Source organism: Etheostoma cragini, chromosome 8 (assembly GCF_013103735.1).
Source record: "Etheostoma cragini isolate CJK2018 chromosome 8, CSU_Ecrag_1.0, whole genome shotgun sequence".
NCBI lineage: Eukaryota > Metazoa > Chordata > Actinopteri > Perciformes > Percidae > Etheostoma > Etheostoma cragini.
The window spans coordinates 25,591,404-25,618,218 of record NC_048414.1 but is presented as its reverse complement, the minus strand read 5'-3'; the positions used below and the strand labels follow the sequence as shown (position 1 = coordinate 25,618,218).

The window sequence follows — 26,815 nt, the reverse complement described above, 5'->3', positions numbered from 1 at the left end:
CCTTGCCTCGTGTACGTTTGTTCACCTTAAATGTCTCTTAGTCATCGTACTGGTCATTTGAGGTTACCTTTTTTATTTTTTTATTTATTTTCCTTTAAATGACCCTCCCTTGACATTTTGTGATCTTTTGGGGCCTGAAGTAATATTTTATTTAAATGAAATAAAAGAGAAAATTATGGATTTTCAAAGCAGGGCTTGAGAATATGATTCGGAGTGCGTTCCAGGAGTATGTGGTGGATTTTATTGACCTGATGTTACCAGAGCATATTTCCCATTACTTTTCATTTGCAATGTGATGTGCCTTTTGGACTCACCTGAACAGATGACGTGTTCTGGATGACATTTTCTTTGTGTCTTTTTTTACTCTCACTCATTCTGTCATATTAAAAGAATAGTTCTATAAAAGACATAAAAAATACATCACGGCTGTTGATCTGTCGGTGCTTCTGGGAGCACCAGGATGAAATTTCATCCAGGTTATGAATATCAAATATTGTCACTGTATGAAGTCTCCTTTTTATATGCAGGGGTGATGGGTTAGTGCCTGGTTTTTCATATCACCTCTTATGTTCATGTTTTATGTTACCAATCTCATACTGTATGACTCCACCTGCTGGTTCTGAACTGGAACAACATCCCATCCACCTGTCTTCATCTTCACTACCTTTTTTATCATTTTCTTTTTTTGGAGCTTTTTTTCCATCTATTTCGATGTTTTGTATTTTGTGAAAATGATCAGTTGGCTGGCCCAACTGTAAGTGTGATTGATGCATGTTTCCTAATTGTATTTCCTTTTGTTTTGTTTTTGCGCATGCTGTTTTCTTGACTTTTTGAAATTCTTGAAATACAAAAGAAACTGTCACTCAATGTGTCCTTGGATTTTAAGTTCATAACTATAAGTCATGGTGTGATATGAGTTTGACATACAAAAAAAAAAATTGCACAATATATAACACATATGTTTATTTTTAAAGCAGATTTTGAATTACATTGTAACAATCTGACAATTGGCCCTTATTAAATCTAGTCGTAGCACGGCTGTCTTTGAACGCAATAGACAGACAATGGCGGAATAATGACTCCGCTCATCATTGAAACCAACACAACTGCCCCCCCCCCCCCCCCCCCCCCCCCCCCCCCCCCCCCCCCCCCCCCCCCCCCGCAGACTCAGTGTATGGATATGATGCATCAACACTCTAATTGTCTTTTGAGTTAGAATGTATACTTTATTGATCCCCCATGGGGAAATTACAATTTTACACTCAGTTGTTATTACACACACATGCTCAGTACCTACACATGCACTAAATGGAGAGATGACAGAGTGTTTGTTTGTGTGTGGAGGGGGGCAGCTGCCCATGGAAAGGCGCCCTGAGCAGTTGGGGGTTCGGTGCCTTGCTCAAAAGCACCTTGGCAGTGCCCTGGAGGTGAACTCTCCAGCTACCAGTCCACCACTATACTTTAGTCCTTACGAGGACTCGAACCTTCAACCCTCCGGTTCCCAACCCAACTCTCCACTGAGCCACCCCAGTTCTCACATGCTATTGCCATTACATTGGTAGACCACACAGTGGAAACCAGTCAAATCAGTATAACTAAACTCCATTAAGGGTGAGGTGAATTTGAATGTGGGGGGTTGGAAAGCTAAAACAGATGAGACATGAAACATATGTCATGTCATTCAACCTAAAAGAACTCTCACAGGTGTTGTACTTACCACACACAACCAGAGGGTGTCACTACATTACAAGAAAACCCGAAGCCACGCTAGTCACAATAAAGACTACTCCCTTGGCCGTGGGTGATGCACAACTCCCGAGGCTGTTTCTAGCACTCTTTAATAACAAAAAGGGATTTTTCACATGCTTTTCAATATGAATGTCACAACATAATGAAGAGGAATGTGTATGATACTGTCTAATCCCAGTCAAAGCAGTGTTTGTGGAGGATAAATAATCCCATGTTGCTTCTGTTATACACTGGGTGTGCTAAATTTGGTATTCAAATTTTAGTCAGAAAATAGAAATACTTTTTTGGCAGTAACATACAATAAAAACTAATGACACTTTGGTGTTAATGTGATAAGCTAGGAGTCCTGCTGTGCTGTGGGTTTATACTTCCCCTTGTGGTGAAGGAGTACTTCTTGTTCATATATTGAGTTCTGTCTCATCCCATCAGCCCCCCCCCCCCCCCCTCTAATCCCATCACAGGATCTAAAGCCACTAAAGTGAAGCAGCTAAACCCTCAGCAAAGGTCCTGATCTCACACTGCGGGGGGGGGGGGGGGGGGGGGGGGGGGGGGGGGGGGACCGCACACAACCCAGCAGTTATTAGACAGTCACTGCATTGATGGGTACGCATCCTGATTGTGTGTACATAACACTTGAATCGGAGAACTTAATCGGGTGTCTGTGTAGTGGCCGGGTTGGATCAGTGGGTAGAGCAGGCGCACGTATACTTTGAGGTTTTAACCTCGATGCAGATGCACAGGATTTGAAGCTGACCTTTGACATTTTCCTGCATGTCTTCCCCCTCTTTTTCTCCCCCTTCTCATCCAGCTCTCCTAAACCCCAAAATACTGCAAAAAGCTAAAATCTGGCGTCTGTATGAACAGCAAGAATCGTTGTGTTCAGGTGATCTTTTCCAGCTGCAGCTGTGTTTCCTCGGGTCAGATCTCCTGCCAGTCCTATGCCATTTACAGTTGTGCTCATAAATTGACATACCCATGCTTAAGTTGACAATAAAAAAAATCATATTTTCGAAATTTATCTGGAAATTTATCTTGTTATAACCATATCGTCACAAACCCTTCACCATACACAGAGATTGGCATGGGATACTTTCCATAAAATCATCTTTCAATTCAAATAAAACCGCCTATAAGTCTAACTGAAATAAAACCATGCCAATCTCAGCCCAGAGGATCGCACTGCATCTTTAGATAAAATTCAACATAGTTTTCACATGTTAAAGTCTCTGGTGGATCACTGTAATTTCATAGTGATCATCTTTCATTTCAGGCTTTATCCTCGGCTTATCTAAATTCTATTAGTGTAATCTACGAGTCACTGGTTCATCATGAACTGCATTCCAAAAATATTTTCTCAGATTTGACATGCCTTGCATATATATATGTATGTTTCTGTAATTGTTGATGCATTTTTGTGGGTATGTCCATGCTGTTAGCTTGGTGTCTTTTTCTCACTGTGTCTCTTGTCTCCTGCAGGGCTTAAGAGTGTCCTATCCCGTCCTGTCTGGCTGCCCCTGGCCCTCCTTGTAGGGTCTAACACCCCCTCTCTCTCTCTCACACACACACACACACACACACACACACACACACACACACACACACACACGTAATCTGTCTGTGAGTAGTCTCGTCCCAGCCCAGCATAGCAAAACAAGAGCACACCCAGGAGTTAATCTGGATCATGATGGTAATTACTGCCCGGGTGTCCAGCCTGTAGGAGGGTGCAGGGAGGGTGGGGGGGGGTCTGAAGAGGAGGGAAGCACTTGTCCACTAAAGGAGGAGTTAAATAGGCAGTTATTCCACCCACTGACCTTGGAGGAAACTTGGGAGGTAGGGAGGGAGGGAGAGAACGAGAGAGGGAGGAACGAGAGAAAACAGAGAGGGAGGCAGAGCAGATCCAGGCATTAGCATACAGACGGAGTTCCAGCACTGCAGATCTCTCTCCGTCTCTTTTTTTTATTTTTTTTTAGCCTGTCCGTAGAAGACAGAAAGACAAGGAGCAAAGGGAGGAGGACGAGTGTGGGACAAATCCTGTGTGACAGATGAGAAAAGAGGATATCTGCCTTTTTCACCGGCCCCGGCACATAATTCAGAAGCCACTTGTGAGTAGACTGCCATTCTGTGTGTGTGTGTGTGTGTGTGTGTGTGTGTGTGTGTGTGTGTGTGTGTGTGTGTCACATCTCAGGAATGTATGGATGCAATGCGCAGGCAGGGATGTCTTTCCTCACTGTTTGTTATTGTAACTAAGGTAACAGTCGGAGGAAGTGACTGAGCTCAATGCAGTCTAGCTGCAGACGTGTGTGTGTGCTAGGTGCAAAGTATCTGTGTGTGTGTTTGTGTGTGTGTATGTGCGTGTGTGAGTGTGTGCACTTGGCCACCGTAGCACGCCCGCTGCCTGTCAGAAACAGACATTCCAGTGGGTTGATGACGATGAAGGAGATGGAGTGCTTCTTATTGCAGTAGGAGGATGCGGTCCTCGCCCTCCTTGTTTACCAAGCGTGGCTTTTTTTTTTATTACGCAACGCTCTGCACGCCGCGTCGTTACACAGCATCCCGGTTGCTGCCTGTGAATCAATGGAAGCAGGATAGGTCGGCTCACAGAGACACTGCAGAAGCCGGGCATCATCTGCAGCGTCCAGCTCTGTGCCAACTGGACACCAGGGAGGTCACTGGTTCTCACTTTCAGAGTTGTGTGTATGAAATACACAGGGAAGGCTGTGGAATTGGGTCATTCAGGCAGTCGCCGGTGTCAGTGAACGCAGCAAAGAGTCGGGTTGTAATAGCTCGATTTTTTTGAGCTAGTTGCGCAGAAATCAAAGGTTTCGAGATGGACGATGGTGATGTTTTTGCCCACACGTGTATGCCATGGGCAAAACATATCTGACGTAACGGAGAGGAGGAGCAGATCCCCAACGTGGCTGTTGAAACAGATGAGCAAGCAGCTGTGTGAGCAGGGAGTGAAGGTTAAGGAAGGGTAAAGGAAAGAATATGACGATGGGGTGTTTTTGTCCCCTGGCTAGTGCTGCCCTACTTGCTGCTGCATGACGCAGAAATATCTTTCTCGGAGGTTAGAACCTAAAGTAGCAGCTTTTATTGCACCATCACACTGTGGTGGGGCTGCTTGATTTTTAACACCATTGACTTTTTGGAAAGATGTTGCGTTTATTGAACTTAAATGACAGTTAAAGAGCCCATGTTATACTCATTATCAGTGTCATATTTGTACTCTACACACTAGAATAGGTGTACATGCTTTGATGTGTAAAAAACATGTGATGTTTTTCATGCCTCCCATATTTGAGCTCCTCTACCTGAAACACCCATGGCCGTGCTGGTCTTGCAGGGCGGTGTGTTCAGGTGCATTCTGGGCGTATTGCTATCTCGAGGCAGCAGGAGGTATTTGCCAGTGACCAACAAAAACCTGGTCTAAAGTCAATAGCGCAGCCTTAGCGCATGCACCTAGGCTCATGCACAGCGCACACACTATGCTTGTTACACACACGTAAGGAAGCGAAAAAGCACATAAAAGCTTTTTTTGACATTTTTGTTTTTTCCCCCCCACATTTTGAAGCTTTTTCTGACATTCTTTTACACTTATTTCAGCGTTCTTCTATGATTTTTTTCCCCCCATTGCTATAAAACTGCTTTAAACCAAATGTATTCAAAGTAGTGTAATACTCGTTTATTTTACTTGTTATGAGCGTTATAGGGAACCATCCTCTCTGTTTGTTTTTTTTGACAATTTCACAAAGTTCTGATATAGAAAACTCTTGAAATTAGTAATTGAGGAAGAATGTGGGCAAGCCATTTTCAGGCACTTGAGAAAAAGTGTTTTCTGTGGGAGAGAAAGCTCCATTTGGAGTGAAATGTGTATTTTTTTGTACTTTATACAGAAACTGTATAACACACTGAAAGCCCCAAAAATCCCCCCAAAAAGCATAATAGGGGCTCTTTAAACAAATGTACAGTGTAAACACCTTGAACTGTGATATATCCCTTAATACTTTTTTTACTTTTTTCATTAAGAACCTAGACAAATTAAGAGTTTTCTTGCAAAACGTAATGTGCAAAATAATTGTTACACACAATTTCATTGTTTTTGTGAACGTTAGGAGCCAAAATCCTAAGCACAATTAAAATTGGAGTGATAGCACAGCCCTAAACTGGGTTGTCTCAGGTCCGGTTACTGTGGCTTACACAAACTCTGTCTCCAGCTGTCCCCATCTCTGTCCTCACGGTCGCCGTGCAGGTCATCTCTGTCCCCCTCCCCACCAGGCTCTACTGTATCAGACACAGAGTGATATTGTGCTGTGCAGAGTAGGAGGCAGCGCTCATGTGATGTTCAAAGGGGGAGGTGAATAGCTGTCATTCATAAGAAGGCGCCCGTTTGCTCGGCAGCTGCCCTCCGCTCCGACTTCAGACACTGATCCTGCCGGTCAGCTGTCGCCGGCCTTTCTCCACAGCCGGACTCTTGTCCCCACAACTTCAGGGTTTGACAAATTAAAAATATGTGTTGTGCTGGGATAAGAGGTGTGGCAAATGGGATTACATCCATGTGATGAAAAGAGTAGAGTCTATCTGAGTAGAAATTGAAATTACACATAATCACTTATTTACTTCAGCCTTTGTTTCTCCAGAAAATGTGTAGAAAGGTTTTTGGTGTCTGATAAGGACACGTTATCTGTGAAAGTATAGAGATATATGGGGAAAGTTGATTACTATACTTAACCTTCATGTTGTCCTTGGGTTAAAATGACCCGTTTTCCTATACAAATGTTCTTTTTAACTACAGAAAATAACATGATTGATTCCACACAACGCTCTTTGGCAAGTGCAAATCTCTATTTTCATTAATTTTGGGCTGTCTTATTCAATTTTATAGCATTTGAAAAAACACTGATGTGGTCTGTTATTATCCATCAACATCAATTCCTTTAATTTTAGTCTAAATAATTCCTAATTTCTGCTTTTCTAACTTAAACATTAGGTTTATTTTCCTACAAATGAGGTTTATTGACCATAAATTCCAAAAATAATAATTTAGTGTTACGTAGTGTTGAAAAAAAAAAAAAAAGGGACAGACATTGAAAAGAACTGTCAAAAGTGTTGAAAAATGGGACGAAAAGGTAAGAAAAATGGTTGATTTTGACAGGAAGACAACACAAGGGTTAATAGGAGAAGAATTGTAGATTTTTCAATTAGTCTTAAAACTAAAAGAAATATGGTAATTGAGTGTACAAAACACACTGTTTTGCACATTATGTGTAGTTCAGTGGCAGCGGTATTTTGTTAAACTTTGGAAAGCTGCCCGGTATGCTGCATCTGATCATCTGACAGCGCTAATCCCTGTGGCAGACACTGGATCTCGCTGCGCTGCTGTCCTGCAAAACCTCAGCCTCTGGATGTTTTTTTAGAGCAGTCAGCAGCAGCAGAATGCAGCTCCGGCAGGACAAGCCAGGCGTCTGCTAGCGCGAGTGTGTATATGGAAGAGGAGACCTGTGCAGCATGAACGGTGAAAACCATGTCCAGGTGGTGCATTTGACCCATGTACTGCACCATTTGTCATGAATTGCTCTTGGAGGTTTCCACAAGTTCAACAGCAGTGCAGAAAGGGACAAGTTGGAAAGTGTGTCAAACCCTTCATGTGGCGTGAACGACAAAGGGAAACCCAATCTTATCATGCATGTACTGTATAACACATACACGCCTTGCACAGACATTCCGAGGTGCTGCAGAATTGGTGTTTTTCATCAGAGCTGTACGATAATCAGCAGATAATCCTGTTAAGATGTTATTTCCCTAATAGCTTTGTTTTGGTCAGCAGATGGACACTGCAGGGGTGTGTCTTGTCTGTTCCATTTTACAACACTGTTGACTGCACGGTATTGTTTACAACACGCAATTTGTCTTTTAGTCCATGTTGTTAATAATGTAGCTTTTGGTAAAGATTCGCTGAGTATTTGTCGATTGTTGTAGCACAAATTATCATTGCTGTGATCCCTGTAGACGCAGTGTGGACAGGCTTTAATTTAACAGTGGTCTATAGATCATCTCAAAACTTCTGTTTCTGATGACGTCTAAGGAACAAACACAGTCCACTGAGAAACATTCTCAGCATCTCCGTCCATCTTGTTTTCGTTTCATCGACAATTTGCTACCCATCACAAACAACCGCATGAATACAACATTAAGTGTTTTAATTCTCATCTGAAGCAGATTACGTTGGGTCTGGGCATGGTTTATGAAAACTCCGTCCTGTTTAACATGAAAAACTGAGCCTCTGACTGCAGCCCAGGTTCCACACCATTTACATTTGGTCCCACTAAATGCTTTCTCTTGGGGGAATTCATGGAATTGTTGGGTCTTTGTAAATTATAGAGTGTGGTAGAAACCTACTCTATCTGTAAAGTGTCCTGAGATAACCCTTGTTATGATGTAATACTATAAATAAAAACTAAATGAAATTGAATGTACTGTACAGTACATTCAAGTTCATTTAGTTTTTAGTTCAAAAGAAACGTTTCTTTTGAAAATATCTAAACACATCACTGTGTGGGTTTGCTTTTGGATAGGAGGCCTTTTGAAGAAATAATAATATTCACAGTTTTGGACTTTTGGGGTTACTTTCTGGTATCTGGCAGTCAAAAACGCTGGTCGGCTGTCAGCAGGCAGCAAAATTAATGAATTTAGCAAGCACAGAATTTTATTAGCAACCCCCCATAAAGAGCTTTTCTCGGATACATTTAAATACATTAGTATAAAATGATAGGTAGTATAAAATGAAGATTCCTAACAAATCAGAACCAGAAACGGAATTTATACAACTGAGATACATTGTCTAATGAAAGGCAAAAAAGTAAAACATTACTACTGGATATATTTATGAAATGACAGTTTTCTCTGTTTAAAAAAAACAGCTTTCCATCAATATAAAATAGTGGCCTGATGTTTAATCATGAGCTGTGTGCTCATGGGACTGTAGGAGAAACACATGGGCACCACATGCTGCTGACTTCTGTATCAGATTTCTATTAAAATACACATGCAACATCCACAGAAACCCTATGGATATGATAACCATGTTTGATTTAGGCAAATAAAACACATGAACCATGACTGTGACTATGCAATTCCCTGTGTGCAAATCCTTGTGCATGTAAACAAAGTCAGCAAAGACAAACAAAGCAGTCTAAGCCGATTGGAGTTTTTCTCTCAGAGGCTGTGGTGTTTCTAATAGACAAAGACACATCCGCTGTAGTTTAGATCGCAGTCTGTCGGAGAAATCTATGTCTATCTGACCTCCATGTTAACCCTTAGTCATACAGTATGTAGCCCAAATCTGACAAGAGGCTGATAACATTTCCCAGGTATCCAAAACATCTCAGCTCGACAGTAGCCTTTATCCTCCACACTTGGCCGGCACACTTTGGTGGGACTCTCCATGAATGACAAGGTAAAGGCCACCTGTTGTCCAAAGCTAGCAGGTCCATCCAGCTTCATCCGCTTATCCGGTATCGGGTTGCGAGGGCGGCAGCTCCAGCAGGGGACCCCAAACCTCCCTTTCACGAGCCACATCAACCATCCCACATCCCGGGACTGGAGGATCCCGAGGTGTTCCCAGGCCAGGTTGAGATACAATCCCTGCACCTCTCCAAGCAAGTGTTGTTTCCATAACTACTTTAACTGGGATTCTCAACCAAAATCTCCCAACTATGGCAGATACGGGATCAGAGAAAGTGTTGTTTAGAAATCTGTATTACCATTGATTTGTTTGCCCCTTCACCGTAACAGGACCCCAACCTTACCCTAACCCCAATCAATGGTGGCTGTGACCCTTAACCATAACCTAACCCCACCACAAAGGGCAGCACTACAGGAAACACACGGAGCCAGCAGAAAGACTTTGACACAAAACCAGCTCACAGTTGGTCATGCGGTGTTAAAACAGCCGGCTGCAGCAAGATTCAGCTGCAGTTGGTCCAGATTAGCTACTTGGGTTACATCCAATTTAGTAAAGTGCTGTATTGAAGTTTCAGCAAACTGCTTTTCTGGTTTTTTTAGGATGTCCTATTGGTTGGCAATGATGAGAATGTGCACAGATTTATATCAGTGTGAGGTAAATATATGGTTACTCACCAAATTTTGTGCTTTGTGACTGATTTTGCTGCTGTAACACAGGAATTTCCCATTTTTCTTGGGATCAATAAACATCTATCTATCTATCTATCTATCTATCTAGTCATCTATCTATCTATCTATCTATCAAACAGGCAAATTAACCAGGTTTTAATGAATTATTGATTGAATTGTATTCATTAAAGCCTATTTAAACTGATTAAACTCAATATGTTTTATATCAGCAATGGATCACTTTAAAGCTGTATGGAAAAAACACATTTTATTAGTAATAATTTTTTGTTTTTACACTAGCTTGAGGGAGTTGTCAAAAAAAAAGAGTTGATGCGTTAAATGAAATATGGAGAATATTTCGCCGAATATGTTCTGACATAGCAAATATTTAACTAGCATGACTGATAGTGTCGGCACCTTCTCTGAAATTAACAGACCGTGTCTTTGTCTCTGGACAGCGTGAAACATGGCCAAAAGCCGAAACTGGCTTTGAATTTCTAGAGAAACCAGACCCACGTGACGCGTTCGTCCAATCAGTTGCAGTCGGCATTCAGCTTCGCTTCGATGTGTTCCGAGGCACTTTTATTGGCTAAATCAATATATTCCCTGCATCTGGGGCGGTTCCTTTTCACCCGGTGTGTTTAAACCCATTCTCATTGGTCTGCCATTGGCACGGCGACGTGTAGGACATAGGGCAGCGCTGAACATGAGAAGAGCGGGAAGGAATGAGTTACACGCCTTAACACACACACTGACCAGGGGGCGATGGCATTAAGTCAGACATGGGGTCAAAAGTTCATAAATAGATGCAACACACATTTGGACTTATGATTTATGTCCATACAACCGAGAGGGAAACGAGTCCCAACTGGACTTCACTGCAGCTGTCACCCTGGTTCTTATTCCCAATCCCACCGGGATCAACTTTCAGACAGGCGGTGTCAGTCACACAACAACCAGAGTCCCCAAATTATGAAACAAACTTGCATTATGAATACCATAGTAATAATCAGATTGACAAATATCTGTGTTTTTGACACAATCATGCCAATAATACTTTGTATTGTTAGACGCATGTCCCTGAAGTTGTCTTCAAACAGGTAAACCCAAAAACAATTTATGACATGTGGCAACATCACATCACTGTAAAAGTAGCTTCCCATAAGCAACAAATCAAATTCATGTTATTTGCCTGTCCTTACAGGTAAAACCCAGAGTGTCTTTAAAGTGCATTTTTGAAAAGGAACGTCAACAATGAAGTCATTTGTGTTCTTTAAAATATTTTATTATTCTTCAACCAAATTAAAACAATTGTTATTTTCCCTTTGGACAGACTTGTGCCCTTTTCTCTTGCCGAGAGGTCCACTTTTCCCATCTTGGGCTGGGTTTCGTCATCAAAACAGTACTAAACACACACACTCACGTAACCTAGCAATGATCCAAAGTTGAATACTGCATTAAAGAGAGCCAGTCTGACAGCAGTGGGGATCCCAGCTGGGCACTCATGCAAGTTCCACACCTTAGGGACAGGCCGAGCGTGAGCAGCCCTTGGTGGGAGAACAGCAGGGATTGTTCAGAGAATAATGTTCAACCCATTTTCATAATCCACATCTCTGTACTTGTACTTCCTTGAACCGGTTGAGTTTCAGCCAACCGACCATGTGGATTGCGGGAATCTTCTTTTCCCCAGATGTATTCTGTGTGAAGTCCTATTGAGTGTGGTTGGATGTTCTGGGTGTGGTTGGGCTCTGTTTTATTCTTGGCTTCAGTGGAATTTTCCTCAGCAAGGAGACAATGGGTTCACTTAAAGGTGCCATGTCACACATATTTCAGTACTTTGTGGTAATGTCTGAAGTTCTACCATTGACTCTCCAGCATTTCTGTGGAAAAAAATCCTTGGTTACCTTGTTGAAGCCATTCTAGCGTGGTATGGAAAGCCTGCAGGAAGACTCCATTTGTGCCAGTTTACATTAACATTCAATGAGCTAAGCTGCTTGACTCTGATTGGCTAAAAGCTTGCCAATGAGAGCCTGGGTATCAGCATCCTTTACCCAGCACAACTGGGCGAGCTCATGAATAGTAATGAGCTCAGGCAATATGACGTCAGACTGACCAGCTTTTGTTATTGGCCTGATTTTTCCTCTTATTTCTTTTCTACGGCTAGAGCTGACAGAGGAGGTAGCAGTTTATTTTCACATTCAGGACATAACACAAACACATGTGGACCTAACACATTTAAAAAAATGAAAGTAAAAACGGTTTTGTGTGGCAGGGCACCTATAAGCTACAGCACTTAACTGTGCACTTTTACAACCATACCTGCTTGTTCCAAATTGGCCTTAAATTATAACACGGTGACACATGGTAACACGCTAACACACACATGACCACAGTAGAAATGATTACAGGCAGAGATGTGGACTGCAGACTTGGACTTGAGTAGACTCTAGTCACTGTTTTGATGACTGCAGGTAATGAATCGAGACTTGACTTGAGAAATCAGAACTCGGATGACTTGCCTGTATTCATAAGTTGGAATGTAAGCTGTTAAATATAAAACAATGAAATTGATTGTCACATTTCTGTCTGACTATTGAGTATGCTATGCAGCAGCGTGAACTGTCAATCATGATTGGAGGACTCAAAAAGCTCCCATCATTGGATGATTGGCTGTCAGTCAAACTCCTTGCTACGGCAACACAAAACATTGATCATCAATAAATAAATATCAATAGAAATAACATCATCAGCTTTATCTTGGGTGTAAAAAAAGGGACTTGATTTGGGAATTTGCCTTAACTAAGGACTCGACGACTTGATACAACCTGTGACTTAACTTGCCCAAAAAAACATAAATAAACTCAAGACTTGGACCAAATGCCTTCAGACATGCTTGAGCGAAGACGACTTGGTCACAACAATGACTACAGGATGTGAAGTTGCTCAACTTGCTGTTCCAAACCCTCACCAGATAACAAAATGATGGGATGCCTGCTGAGATGAGTGTTGTTCTTTTGGGTGAAATCCAACTTGTATACAGGACATATCACTGTAATTATGTTCGAGCATTCAATCTACTGTAGCTGCATGCCAGTGCAGCCTCTGTATGATAGATGAAGCATAATAACTTAAACTAAAAGGAAAACTATTACTGTTATTTAGCAACCATTGCTTTCCTCTCTAAATGATAAGCTATGTGGTTCATTGGGACGAGGGGGCTGAGGGAGAGAAAACAAAGACATGATGTCAGGACAAGAAATGCAAACCAAATGTGACTCTCACACACACACACACACACACACACACACACTATCTTAAGAAATGCACACATAATAAAAATGGCAAGGCTCTCATGTCAAAACACACTCTTCACCTACTACAAATGAGTGCTAAAATATTACTTTTGGTAAATTCATATGACAAAGAGATGCCAGTCTACCAGTTTGCCTTGATTTCATGTGCCTCTGATTGCATTTTTAGATGTTGCTTCGTTTTTGCAGGATTGGAAGTTGACCCAAAATTAACCTAAAATATAGTGTCTCATATGCAGTAACTAGACTACATTTATTATTTAGCCTCTGGAAATTTGGATGCAATAGAAATGTTACTTATGAAAAAAAATGTGTGAAATGACAATCTAGAAGCCACCATCCATTGCAATTACCCCAACTGCACTTTCTACCACATTAAGCAAACTAGCTTAAGCAAGAGAAAGCTAGCTGATGAGATGGCCACAAATAGCCAAAAATCATACTTCAAGTTTAATAGTATTAACCGGAATCATGGCACATGATTTACTTTACATTCATGCAAGCATCAAGCATAGCTTGCTCTTAAAAAACAATATTTTGTGTTGGTGTCAAACACATAATGCACAGCAATGCAGTATTGCATGGTTTTAATAGGTCTTTTCTCACTTAAAAGATTAAAAGAAGTATTATTTGATAGTTTCATGCGTCACGAGGAGCCAAGTCTTTGTAGAGTCTCATCAGGCCTAGCAGAAAAGCGTGAAGAACATACAAGGCCTCTTCAGTGAGGTCATGACTCAACTCTGGGATTATCAGAATACCTGGACTCTGACGTGATTCTCTCTCTTTTCTTTTAGCTGCATTTTCAGTCAATCTGTCTTTCATTTTTACAAATAGACATATTTGGCTGCAATGGTGTTGGTTGGCATTGTGCGTGCATAACACTTTGACTGCATGAAGAATTGTTTCAAGTTTATAGGGTCTTTTATCTCCCTACAAAGCTATTTATGTTGTAATCCAGCCAACAGGTTATTAAAGGTCCCATGACATGGTGCTCTTTGGATGATTTTATATAGACCTTAGTGGTCCCCTAGTACTGTATCTGAAGTCTCTTTTATATACCCTTAGTGGTTCCCTAGTACTTCATCTGAAGTCCCTTTCCCAAAATTCCACCTTGGTGCAGAATTCCAGCCACTAGAGCCAATCCCACAATGAGCTTTTCTTAGTATGTGCCATTCCTGAGTCTGTTGCTTTTGAGGAGGAGAGGGGGGGGGGCAAGGTGGAGACCTTGCCCCCCCCCAGCAAGGTGGTGTTGCCTTGACAAACTGCCTCTCTGATCGTTTGAAAGCAATGATGTCTCTCTCTGACGGGTGAGCCAAATTCTCTGGGCGGGCAAAGCAGAGAAAGGGGAGGTAACCTTGCACCTTATGACCTCATAAGGGGCCATTCCAGCTCAGCCCATCTGCAGACGGCATCTTGGAAGTTTGTTTAACTAAGTTGTGTCTCATTTCACAGGGGTATGTTTTCTCTGTTTCAAGGGACAAGGGCTAGGGGTAAGACAAAGGGGTAGGGGAATGGGAAGGGGTAAGACAGAGAAATGGGATTCAGTCTCAATCTATGGATTCCTTTTCTTGCTTTGTTTTTAGTGGCGTTTTGATTGTGGTGTTTTGACTTCAAGCGATGGTCCTGTTGGTCCGTCAATCATTTTGTACGAACATTTAAGGTTCCCAGAGGATGAATCTGAATGACTTTGGTGATCCCGTGACTCTATATCTAGCGCAACCACTAAGGTTGACATGTGTTGGATGGATTGGCGTTAAATTAAGCACCGTCATTCCCCAAAGGGTGAAGTGTACTAACATTGTTGATCCCACTTTTTTTGTAGTGCCAGCTTCAACTCAAAAACATGCATTTGTTTTATGACCAAAACACCTGCAAAACTTTCCCATCAGTGTTTAGCAAATGGTAGCATGCTCACACACTAAGATTGTGAACATGGTAAATATTTGAAATTAATGCTAGCTTGGGGATGGACGTACAGCCAGAGACTCCCAGTGCTGTGACATTCTGTAAGGCTCTTTGGGCCATTCAACCCTCAATGCTGAGATCATGGTAACCACCCAATCTGGCTCTCAGTCGTTTGTTGAATGGGGTAAACTATGTGTTTCTACATTCTAATCCCTCCAGATCTCAGTAGTAGTATTAGTTGTGGGTGCTGAGAGGAAGCACTTAATGTTTTTTTTTAAAGTGACAGGAGAGTTTAGAGGCCGATGCTTTATTTGCTTGATCCCCATCTATGGTTGTGATAGAACAAAGCGCACAAAACATAAGTGTTGGCAATGGGATGAACGGATGGCTTTGAATGTCTCGTCAAGGAGAACAGCAGAACAAAAGCAGTTTTGTTCCTTCACGAGATAAGGTAATAAATTACTCTGTCTTTCTTTGATAAGACTGCTGTTTAGAAACCACTGCTCAATGTCATGTTTATCAATCACACGGTTTATGAAGATAATGCGTCTCCTCAGATTTCATATTTGCTTTACATGATTGGCAGTAAAGTGGAGACAATAGTGTGTGTGTGGAGTTTCTGCATGTGTGGCTATTTCTCATGACGTGTAGCAGAATGCACAGTAGACACAATGCATTGTGTGTGTGTGTGTGTGTGTGTGTGTGTTGTGTTGTGTTGTGTGTGTTTTGGTCGAGAGTCAGGAACAGGCAGAATGGATGAGCTCCCCGTTCTCCCAGTCTTTGTGTCCCAGTCGTTCAGTACAAGCGCTCTTTGTGCCAGCCCAGAGATCACATGTCACAATATTTGAACAGCTGCATACGATAGTTGTGTGTTTGCTCTTTTCCGTCAACACGCAGGGCAGAGATCTGGTTTAACAAGATGGAGAGTGTGAGAATTTGGAGAGCTGAACAGTCAGAAAAAGAAAACAAGTAAATATGGTTTGGGATTCATGTCTGTCTTTATTGTTGAACTGTCCAAAAAGTCATTGTAATAATATGATATTCCATAGTTTAAAATGCATTTGGCCATAAACTGGTACATTACATCACTATACAGGACAAGCACTGCAAGATGCATGTGGGCACAATTGTAAACCATCAAAAAGAGTGACATCTTAGAACCTGCCCCAGGGTGAATGAATCAGATCTAAATAGAGCAAGATCAATTTGTTGCTAATGGCTTGTGTTAGGAGAGTCACTGACAGCTCCTTTCATGCTGTCAATTCTCATTTGCTCCATTAACCCAAAACCTTCAATATTAGAGGTGGGAACATGACATCTGTGTGTTCTTACACATAACCCTATTGTATTATCGCATCGGCCATCAGTAAAAACACTCAAATGTGCAATACTAATGTAGCTCAGCATAAATTATTTTAATCAATGCACTCCCTAATCAATTTAGCTGTTATCCTAATAAAGGTATATTTATAACTGTTGCATATCTGCAACTAGTCTCTCCTGATTGAAATGCATCTGAGTGTAACTCCATTCAGGAAGACCTCACTCTTAATCAGTGCTCTAACTCAAATCAGATGTTGGAGGCGTTCACCTTCCTGCTAAACCAATCAGAATTGTTTACACAGATGGCAAGGGCCAATCACAGAGTCACAACCCTGCTTCAAATCTGTTTCTCCCTTTGCCATTCAACTCCAGTCATCTACTCCAGCTGACTGGTCCAGGGCCTCCTTTGGTCTGGTCTTTGAGCTCCTTCGTTGCCACCAACGGTGTCTAGATTCCATCAGAGGGTCTGATGGTTCTCTACATACATACTTATATATACATTTACATATGCATTTTATATTGAGTTTTACACTGGATCATTTTTGCATGTCTGCAAACATGTCTCTTCTGATTGAAATATTAACACTGCTATAAAATGCAGTATAGAGAACATCAGTTTTTGTAGTCACAGGATATTTAGTGTAAGAGCTAAAATCTTCCCAAGGCAAAAATAAGTTGCCAGTTTTTGTCTCCACACGTACTTAAACTTTGAAATAACTTGAACCCTCCAGACACCGCCGTCTTGCAGACATGTCCTGTTGTGTTATTAACTCCCAGACACTGACTCCGAGCCTGAGGGCTGACAGCAAGAGGCTGCAACACCGAGGGATCTGTGAAAAATAATCATCATCGCAGGAACTAATACTCGCACAATCCCAGCGAGCATCTGAACATTGTACAACTGACGGGCTTGTCCTTAATCTAGGTCACAGCTATTGAAGACTGAAAAATAACTGTTGATAAGAGCTGGAGAAAGTAAAATACTCTTGAAAGCCGGTGGTCATTGATAAAGTGGGTACCAAGTATGGGAATGTGTCTGTTTATTTCTGTTTGTACAGCTTATGCTGAGGTATTGGTTCTGCATGTATGCCTATGTGTCCTTGTGTGTTTGTCTTTGGTCTTAACGTAGAGACAGATTAGGTATCCGTCCTTGGGCTGTGTTTGTGCACAGAGTCAGTGAGTGAGCTGCAGAACGTGGCCATTTTGTATCAAGTTCAAGACTCGACTGAAACCCTGACCTCAGCCTGTTGTCAAATTACTGAGTCAGCATCTGTCCACATAAGTTGCAATTGCAATACAAAGCAGGAGCTGAACAGCCTAAAAACTGGATAAACTGTGCATGCCGGATCTTTTTTTTAATATATTTTGAGACAATGTCATGTTGTGGGTCAAGCACATTTGAGCCTTGATGCAGAGTGAGAAAACAGCAGCTTATGTTGTCTGTGTGATAAGTCCACGTTTTTGATTGGAGATGGACACAATCCTCCTGCCGACCTTACAGTGTAGATGCCTAGGCTGTGCTGTGCTGTGCTAGTACTGAACTTTGAGGTCATTGTGTAAACCGCAGCTGAGCTTTGCATTGTCTTGGGCTGAAAGGAGAAAGCTGTGTTTACTGACTACTGATTACAGTCAGTAGTCTGCTCAGGCTAGCAAGTACACAGCAGCTTCATAGTCACTGTGAGAAAAGAGGGGAGGGATGGAGTGCATGGAAAAGAGAGAGAGAGAGAAAAAAAGACAGACAGAGAGGGCACCTTGGCATTGCAGAGCAGACTCCAACGTAAATTATGGTCTGGTTACAAGCACAATCTGTTTGGAGTTTGTGTTACACAAAGGCCGGGGGCTGCTAAAGTAAACCTTGTTTGTCATGCTTGCCGGGTAACACTGATTGAACTTCACATTGTTATGTGCAAAATTCACTTTAAAGATGCTGTTATATAATGTGTTTTTGGACGTTACATTTTGTTAAGTATGTTATGTATGGATGGACCTGGAAATAAGCATGATACGTCTCCTTTAATGATTTGAAAATGATCACACAACTAAAGTTGAATTTGACCCAGTGTGGGTCAATATGTTACTACACAATACAATACACAATACTGGGTTAACATTACCCAGCACCAATGGGTCAAATAAACCTTTTATTGTGGCGGGGTAAAGTTTTAGTGATTGTAAATAGAGGCTGACCTCTATATATATTGGTGGGCCGATTTTATAGGCCGGTATTAGGCATTTTCCAAGCTATCAGTATTGTATTGGCATTTAGAATGGCTGATAAATTATCTTTTTTTTTTTTGTTATATTCTTTCATCAGAATCATTTCTAATGACAAAAATAAATGATTCTGATAAATGAATTTTTAAAAAATAAAATGAAAACGTTGCATAGTTTGTCCACCGAGGGCGCTCTACATCGACACTCTTTGATTTTTATTGTTCAAAGGACTTTGAGTTTCACATCTTAAGTCTTTTACACATTTTTTTCATCACCACATTAATATATTTTGATGTTTCTCTGCAAAAAACAAACAATCATGTTGAAACTGCATCACCATGTAATTTTAGTGAAGACTCATAAATAACTACAAATATCTAATGGTAGGGAAATCTGTTTATGTTTTGTTACGCATTTCTGGATTATTATTTTTTTATATATACTGTATATTGGCAGATATATTGGAATGTTGGATTATTAAATCACCAAACATTTGTATTGGTATCGGTCTAAAAAAATCCTTTATTGGTTGGGCTCTAATTGTAAGTGATGACAGTAATATGTAAAATTGAAGATTTTGCACATATGCAACATACTTTGAAAAACATTTGTGTACATATGCTTTACATTGGATTTACAGAGAGATGTTGACAGACAGCTGTTTTTCTAGTTACATTCTTAATCATCATTATACAAACTTGCTCTTCATCTTTTTTCACCAAACATTGGCTTTTCTTCTCCAATCAAAATAATTGAGAAATAAATCTCTTTAATATGTTTATGTTTTGATCAGGATAGTGTTATATACAGTACTTTGTCTGCCAGACAAATGTGCAGTAATGAAGTGCAGAAAATACCTTACTCAGGATAATAGGATGCACATTTCCCTTTTGAGTTCCCATGTGAATTTGAGTTAAATCAGCTGAGTTATTGCATAACTAGAACTGTGAAGTGTCTAAACCAAGTCCCTTATCATGATGAATTAAGTTTTGTAATGAGGTTAACACATGCAGCACATGCTTCATGCAGACTGGCTTCTTGTTGCACAGCATTTTGATTGTCTCACAGCTATCTTGAGAGTTTATTTTTGTGCAGTGGATAAAAGAGACTGAACCATTAAGTACACATTCTTGTCTGGCTAAAGTATTACCTTGTGGGACAATGTAATTCAACTTATTAAACCATCTAATTCCTTGGATTTACATCCAATTATTCAGATCCATGCTCTGTTGTGTCTGGCTTTTTTTTTTTTTACTCTGCCAGCCAGCATATTAAATTCAGTAGGGCAGGCTTGATGATTGATCCTATTAAATTAAAGATTAAGTTATGTTGTGTGTTGTATAGAGTAAAATAGGAATTACCAGCCATTAGAGTAAAGTGAGTAAGTGGTTAATCTTTAATAAGGGTCTAAAAGAGCTAACACCTTCACCAACTTTTTTTCCTGCGCACTTGTGAGAATACATTATGGACTGTTGAAATATATTTGTATTTTTATGCCTGTTTGGATATATATCAAAACAGAATTGAACTGAACATTTTGACATGGTTTCTAAAAAGACAGTAGAAGCCCAAACTTTCTTTTCTATGTATGCTATCGTATATTTTTCCACAAAGTTATGTTGTTCTCCTTGCTTAAAATGTGACATGCTTGGGAATATCTTAGCTAACAAGGCTCTGGATTCTCATATTGGCCAGGACAGGAAGAGAATCTTGTTGCCATGGTAACTGATCATATTTAAAGCCTTGTTTGTGCCAGCTCGAGGGTAAGTGCAGTGATCTGAAGCAGGCTGCCAGTCAGGGATTGGTTGGTTAAGGTAAGTCGGTGGAATGACGTAGTCGTGAAAATTGGCTTGACTTTTCATAAACAAAGTCGCAGACACAAAGCAAACTCGATGTACAACTGCTGACAGGCATGAATTGATTTATTGAGTTTGAAAAGCGGCATTAAACTGCTTTTTAGCATTCTTGTGCGGCCGGTTTGTAGAGGTGCTGAGAGAGTGCTTCAGAAATCCTACAAAAACCACTCAAGGCTGTCCTGCTCTTAATGTGTTCACTGTGAGACAGAGCTTTGCTAAGTGAATTAGTGTCTGTACATCCTGTTTGTCTTCCAGCTGAGCTATGGAAAGACCCATTCTCCTGATGAGTACAACAGTACTCATCAATAGTGACTGTGATTGCCAAATCATCTCAATCCTGTGTATTCTTGGTGTAGAACAACAGCTTTTAAGAAAGTATACCGTACCAAAAACAATCCTGAATAGTATATGCGGATGTTTTTTTTTTTATTTATTTATCCCCAGTGGAATCTTGCCATGCAGATCATTTTATTTATGCCCTTTCTAAACTATACAGTATGTCTCTGAGATTTCTGCTACCAAATAAGGTGAAACGGCCCAAGAAGAAGTACCTATTAAGGTAATCACAGTAAAGTCTGGATTACCCAGCGTATCAGGGAGACAGATTCTAAGTCACATTAGCGCCATGGTTCTAAGTGTCTGTTGATACTGAAATATATCAACAAATACAGTTTTAGATACATTACCAATGCCCCCCCATACAAAAAACGTTGGTGATTACCTAAAGGTCCCTTGACATGGTGCTCTTTGGATGTTGTCCTATCTGAAGTCTCTTTCCCAAAATTCAGCCTTGGTGCAGAAGTACAGCCACTAGAACCAGTCCCACAATGAGCTGTAGGGGTCAAGGTGAAGGCTGGGGGTGTGGCCTTGGCTAACTGCCACTTTGTTTGTTTGAAAGTTTTGATGTCTCTCTCTCATGGGTGGGCCAAATTCTCTAGGCGGGCAAAGTAGAAAAAGGGGAGATAACCTTGCCCATTATGACCTCATAAAAATTATGCAAGCACAAATCTGCACACTCTGCTCACATTGGACAGTGACAAGGGTCTGCTGTTAGCATGCATGCTAACATGCTTTAGCAGTTAAACCAAGGGTGTTGACTTGGGTAAAAAATTACCTTCTAATAAGACAATGCTAAACATCAGCATGTTATCATAGTCATTGTGAGCATGTTAGCATGCAACATTACAGCCTCACAGGGCCACTAGCGTGAAGACTCTGGGTCTGTTTAAATATAAATTTCAGTGATACTAATACCAAAAACAATTCACTCCTGTTGTATTGGTGTGAAAGCAATAGAACAGCATTGGAACACATTCAGGGCTGATCTAAAACAGACATCAAAAGCAGTTCATCACAGGCACAGCCATACTTAGGCCAGCAGCGTCGGTTTTGCTGAGGATCAGGGAAGGGGTCAGGGACCAAGGGGTCACAGCCTTGGCTTTTGACTCTTAACTTCTAGGTAAGGTTGACATTATAACCTACCATGACAGCAGTTCACGGACGCAGTAAATGGGGAGCAGTGTGAGAAATGGGACCAGCGTGGACGCACCCTGACCACTGCTTTTTAAGTCCTCACACAGCCCTGGTTTGAGGTCTCCTTTAAACACATACAGTTAAATTTAGATGGGCTCAGACTGACCACAGACACAGCCAGACCTCCTGAAATCCGGCCTCATTGTCTGTTCTTGCTCTCAGCTGCCTTATGTTTTCACTCAGTAGCTTTTTTCCTTTAACCCTTGTATTGTCTTCACTTTCGGGATCCTCTCGTGTCCCTCTGGTCAAATTGACCCTTGACTTATTTGGGGTTTTAAAAACAATTCTGAAATAAAATTCTACTTCATAATCTATTAACAAATATATTCTCTCAATTTCCAACAATTGAGATAACATACATTTGTTTAGGGAATGCAATCAGTCTCTACTAGAACACAATTAAAAATGGAAGTTTTTGTCACAAAGTTATAATTCACGTTAAAAATCCACTATGGAAAAAACATAAGTGGTCATATCCAGAATACTGTTCTGAATTGAGTCAGAAATACATGTTTATCACAGAAAATAAGGTAAGGCCATTGATTTTAAGGTAGAAAAAAATGTAACCCCACCCGCTGCACAGGCCTCGGCCTACATGGGGCTCACGCCCTTACTGGGTGAGCTAGAGGCCGACCCCACTATCTTTCTCTTCCTATCTCCCTCTACCCATAATTCTCAGGGGCAGCCGACTGGAGCTGGTTTAGGTAGTGTTGTCACAGTGTTAGCGCTCATCGGTCTGGAGGAAATTAAATGTTGGAGTTACAGAACCGGCTGGATTTATGTTACTGAAAACACGGATGTGATCTGGGCAGACTGTTTTTAAATATCACTTGTTTGGACTGGGAGGGTTCATATTGTGTTCATCTGTTAGTTTTAACAATTCCTTTGTTTGTTTTTTAATAGAAGTTGAACCCATTCTGCCTGCCTCAGTGGACTGTGTGTTTACTGGGAATTCAAGAAATCCAATGTATTTATTAATTTGTGAGCATTTGTTGTGTGCAGTAAGTGCTTCTGTTTTTGTGTATGTGCCATTTGTTGCAGTGCAAGATGGTCAACTTGCATCTTCCCCTAATTCTGTTTCTTACCGTAAATCCTTTTTTTTCAATTTTTGTGTGTTTTTGTTTTTACATAGGAACATCTGCACATTGTCAATTGTACAGCTTACGTAGATTTGCAGGCTACCATTTTTAAACATCTTGGTCGAGTGAATAAAATGATGGAATGATATTTGCAAGTGTAAGTGTCAGATGCTCGAGGAGTAACCCTGCTGTGCAGTAGAACCTCTCCTCCTCTGCTGCCCAGTGCTCACTGGCCCGTAACAGTTTCCTGATGGCAGGCCATTAACATGATGGAACCACCCATTAGTATCAGTGTTCATCATCATCCCATCCACCTACTCATGCTCACAGCGAGGGCAGAGAGAGAGTAGGTATATAAGACTTGTCAGTGACAACCTCAACATGGGATCATAACTGACACAGTCTCTGTCAGAGAACTTGCTTTAACCTGCATGAATCTAGAGTCTGTCATATATTCGGACCACCATGCACACATGCAGGCACAAAAATGTGGACATTTGGACTCAATGTGGACTCTGTTCTGTTCCCCTGCAACGTGTTGTAGGATATACTGCATGGGAAATGCATGTATAATGCTTGATGACATCTTTATTTTTGCATAATAAAAAAAGTTCCAATGATACATGGGAAGACCGAAGCACTGGAAAAGCAACGTGTGACCTCAGCATTATTGAATTTTATTTAAAAGTTTTTTTTTAATTAAAGTAAATAACCCCGTGCAGTGTCTCCTGGGTATAGAAAAAACAGATGGCTTTGGAGACAGTGGTGCATGTTTTATTAAAGGGGCGCTATGGGGCGACCACTAGCTCACCCAGCAAGAGTGTTCGGCTCATGTGCTCTTTTTTTGAGAATTTTTATTTTACAGCAATGTGTGTTTAAATATCAAGACATTTCTTTGGACACAGGTCACAGGGAAGTGTGTATTAAGTGGTGTATATAATGCATTTAATGACACACCCGAGGCTGGGAGGTGTCTGGATTTTTGTCCAACTGAGTGTGCCCAAATTTCATTTTCAATTTTTGTCCATCAGGAAATGATGGTTACACACATTGGCATGCATGCACACACACACACACACACACACACACACACACACACACACACACACACAAACACACACACACACACACATAAATTACCTATTTACTGTAAAACAAATTGAGAAAAATGAAGAAAAACTGAAACAGATGGCGATCAACATTGAGAAGTATGTCTACTCAGGATTAGTGAGACATATTTCTGACTTGTTAAATACCTTTCAAAGTTAATACATGACATCAGCTATGAAAAATCAGCATTGGATCCTCCCAGAACAAGATCATTTCTCATCTCAGGCAGAACTGGAGCTAGCCCAGACCGTTACACAAGAGTCTGGACAAAAAGCCTGGACCATGATTACTCATGTCATCGTTGGGAATGAGGGTGAAATTGACAGAGACCTACTTTCCCTCAAATTGGATGTTAAACACTGAAGTGTTTTTCTGAAATCTGTCATTGCCTCGATGAACATGGAACGTTTTTTGACGCTTTCATTGCTGTAGATTTTTGCCAATTTTTTTCCCCAACATTCAAGTCTGTAAAACGCTTGTAAGTTGTATGGCTGCAGGGTGCTTAACATTATGCAATTATGGCACATAAGCTGTTCAGAACATGCCCAGGGTGCTTTGTTAGTTTCTGGATTTATATTACTGTTTAAGCTACACATAAAGCTCAGTGTGCACCGCGGTATTTATGTAATATTTTAACCCTTGTGTTGTCCTCCCGAGTCAAAAAGATTAACACTTATTTTTCTTTTCACCCTTTTTTTGACATGTGACATTTCATTTATTTTTTTTCACTAACACCACCTTACTACCACTGGCTTTGCACTACATTTTTGGAATTCATGGTCAGTAATAATAATCTTCATTTGTATAGAATTATACCTAATGTTTGAGTTAATAAAGCAGACGTTATGAATTATTTTTGACTAATAGTTTGAGTTTGGTCAGGATGTTGATTTGAAACAACTTCCATTTACACCCAAAATTCAATGATCAAGCATTGAATTGAATCCATCCTTTTTGTGGTAATTTGGCTTAAAACAATTCCATATTTCTGATATAGACATTTTTGTAAGGGGGCAAATTTTGGACAGAGGAGGGTTAATTCAGGAAATACATTCAGGTAATTTCTGGATAGCCTTTATGCATGTCTGTTATCTGCAGAGTTATAAATAGCTCCCTGTAGGAGAGGCTGAAGTGTGGTGGGCCAGCTGGTCAAGCTGCCACATATTGCTGCTCTCGCATGTCTTGTAACACATTTCTGCATTCTGGCCTGTGGCAGTTTAAAGTGCTCCTAGTGTGGGGACAGCTGAACCAGAGCCAAGCCCAACATCTCACATCGGCAAGCCAGAAGTTGTGTATGTCAGTCAGTCAGTCAGGTGGAATCATCCTTTTACAGTGTAATAGCTCCACTCCACTAAACTCCACCTTAAACAGACGCCCATTGTGTCTGTGAGCATGAGTGCTCCCATTTGTCAGCTGGTGGGAGCGTCAACATCAGCCCCCCCTCCCTGCCCCGGCCCATCCCTTCCTCCCTCCTTCCCCAAATGCGTCAGACCAATCAGCGCCCAGGGAGATAAACACATGAGAGTCCCCCCCCTGGGTCTTGGTTACCATGACAACGAGCACTGGTCCAGGCAGCATCTTGCTGTGGTGAGAAAAAAGGGTTGGGGGGGGGATACGGTGGGAGGAGAGGCAGAAACAGACGAGGAAACAGAGGGAGGAAAAAGAGAAAGAGGACAATTCCCAGCCAGAGGAAAACCTTGTGCCATGTCTTCCCTCTGTACAGTGAGTACTTTGCCTTTATTGTCCTCCTCCATGAGGCTCATCATATGCGAATGACTGCGATTTGATGCCGTCCACTGTCATCTGTATTTGATATCGTGATATGGCAGTTGCCTTTGAAGATTTCTGGGATGACATCATGTGTAATTCCTTTGTTATGTCGGGAATGTGTGCAGCCCGCCTCACCTTAGACAACCCTTTGTCTGAATGCATCTGTCAGAGTCCACTGATCCCGTGTGCATGGCTGATGACTAGCCTCTGGTAGTAAACAGAGGCGTGGTGGGAACCAAGGTGCTCAACGCAAATTAGGGGCAATTTTACAGTGTGGCGAAACGCTCTCTGACGTGTTGTCATCCGGCAGAAAGCTATCCTGCTCCTGACTCCTGATCCCAGTTGTGTTTTTTACCCCTCCATTGCTATTCTTCTAAGTTTGTCTTCCTCTCCCTCCATCGCTCCCTCATTTTCATTTTCACACAAGCAGACCCGGTTGACATCCTGTGTCCCCCTGCGGTTTGTTTAATTAGCAAATCTGTGCAAATCCAACTGGGACAGCTTGTTCTGGCTGGATACCTCATATGTGGAACCTCATATTAGTATCGCAGTAACATGTGAGAAGATCTGATGCGATGCAATGCAAACTTTTTTAATAATTAGAGAAAGACATACATTTTTTAAACCATGCACATGACCTTAACTGCAAAAATGCATTTTCATATTTCAACTCAGTGACTAACTAACTAATCTTCTTTGATAATAAGGTTAAGTCAACAAATCGTTGTTTTGAGTTGGAAGAAATGATAGAGCTATTATGCATTTACACTGGTATGCAGCACTACAGAGCCAAGGGAGGAAGTGAGAAGTTTGATTTTTTTTAACACCCTAAAAG

The 26,815-nt window shown here is 41.2% G+C and overlaps 1 protein-coding gene across 1 annotated transcript in view; it reads left to right on the top strand.

The window, feature by feature from the left end:
- Positions 1 to 3,617: 3,617 nt before the first annotated feature.
- mical3a (microtubule associated monooxygenase, calponin and LIM domain containing 3a) overlaps positions 3,618 to 26,815 on the top strand; it is a 101,536-nt gene continuing 78,338 nt past the window's right edge. Inside the window, exon 1 of the mRNA XM_034878275.1 lies at positions 3,618 to 3,851. The gene's annotated coding sequence lies outside the window, so the exon portion shown is untranslated. The remainder of the gene's footprint in view (positions 3,852 to 26,815) is intronic.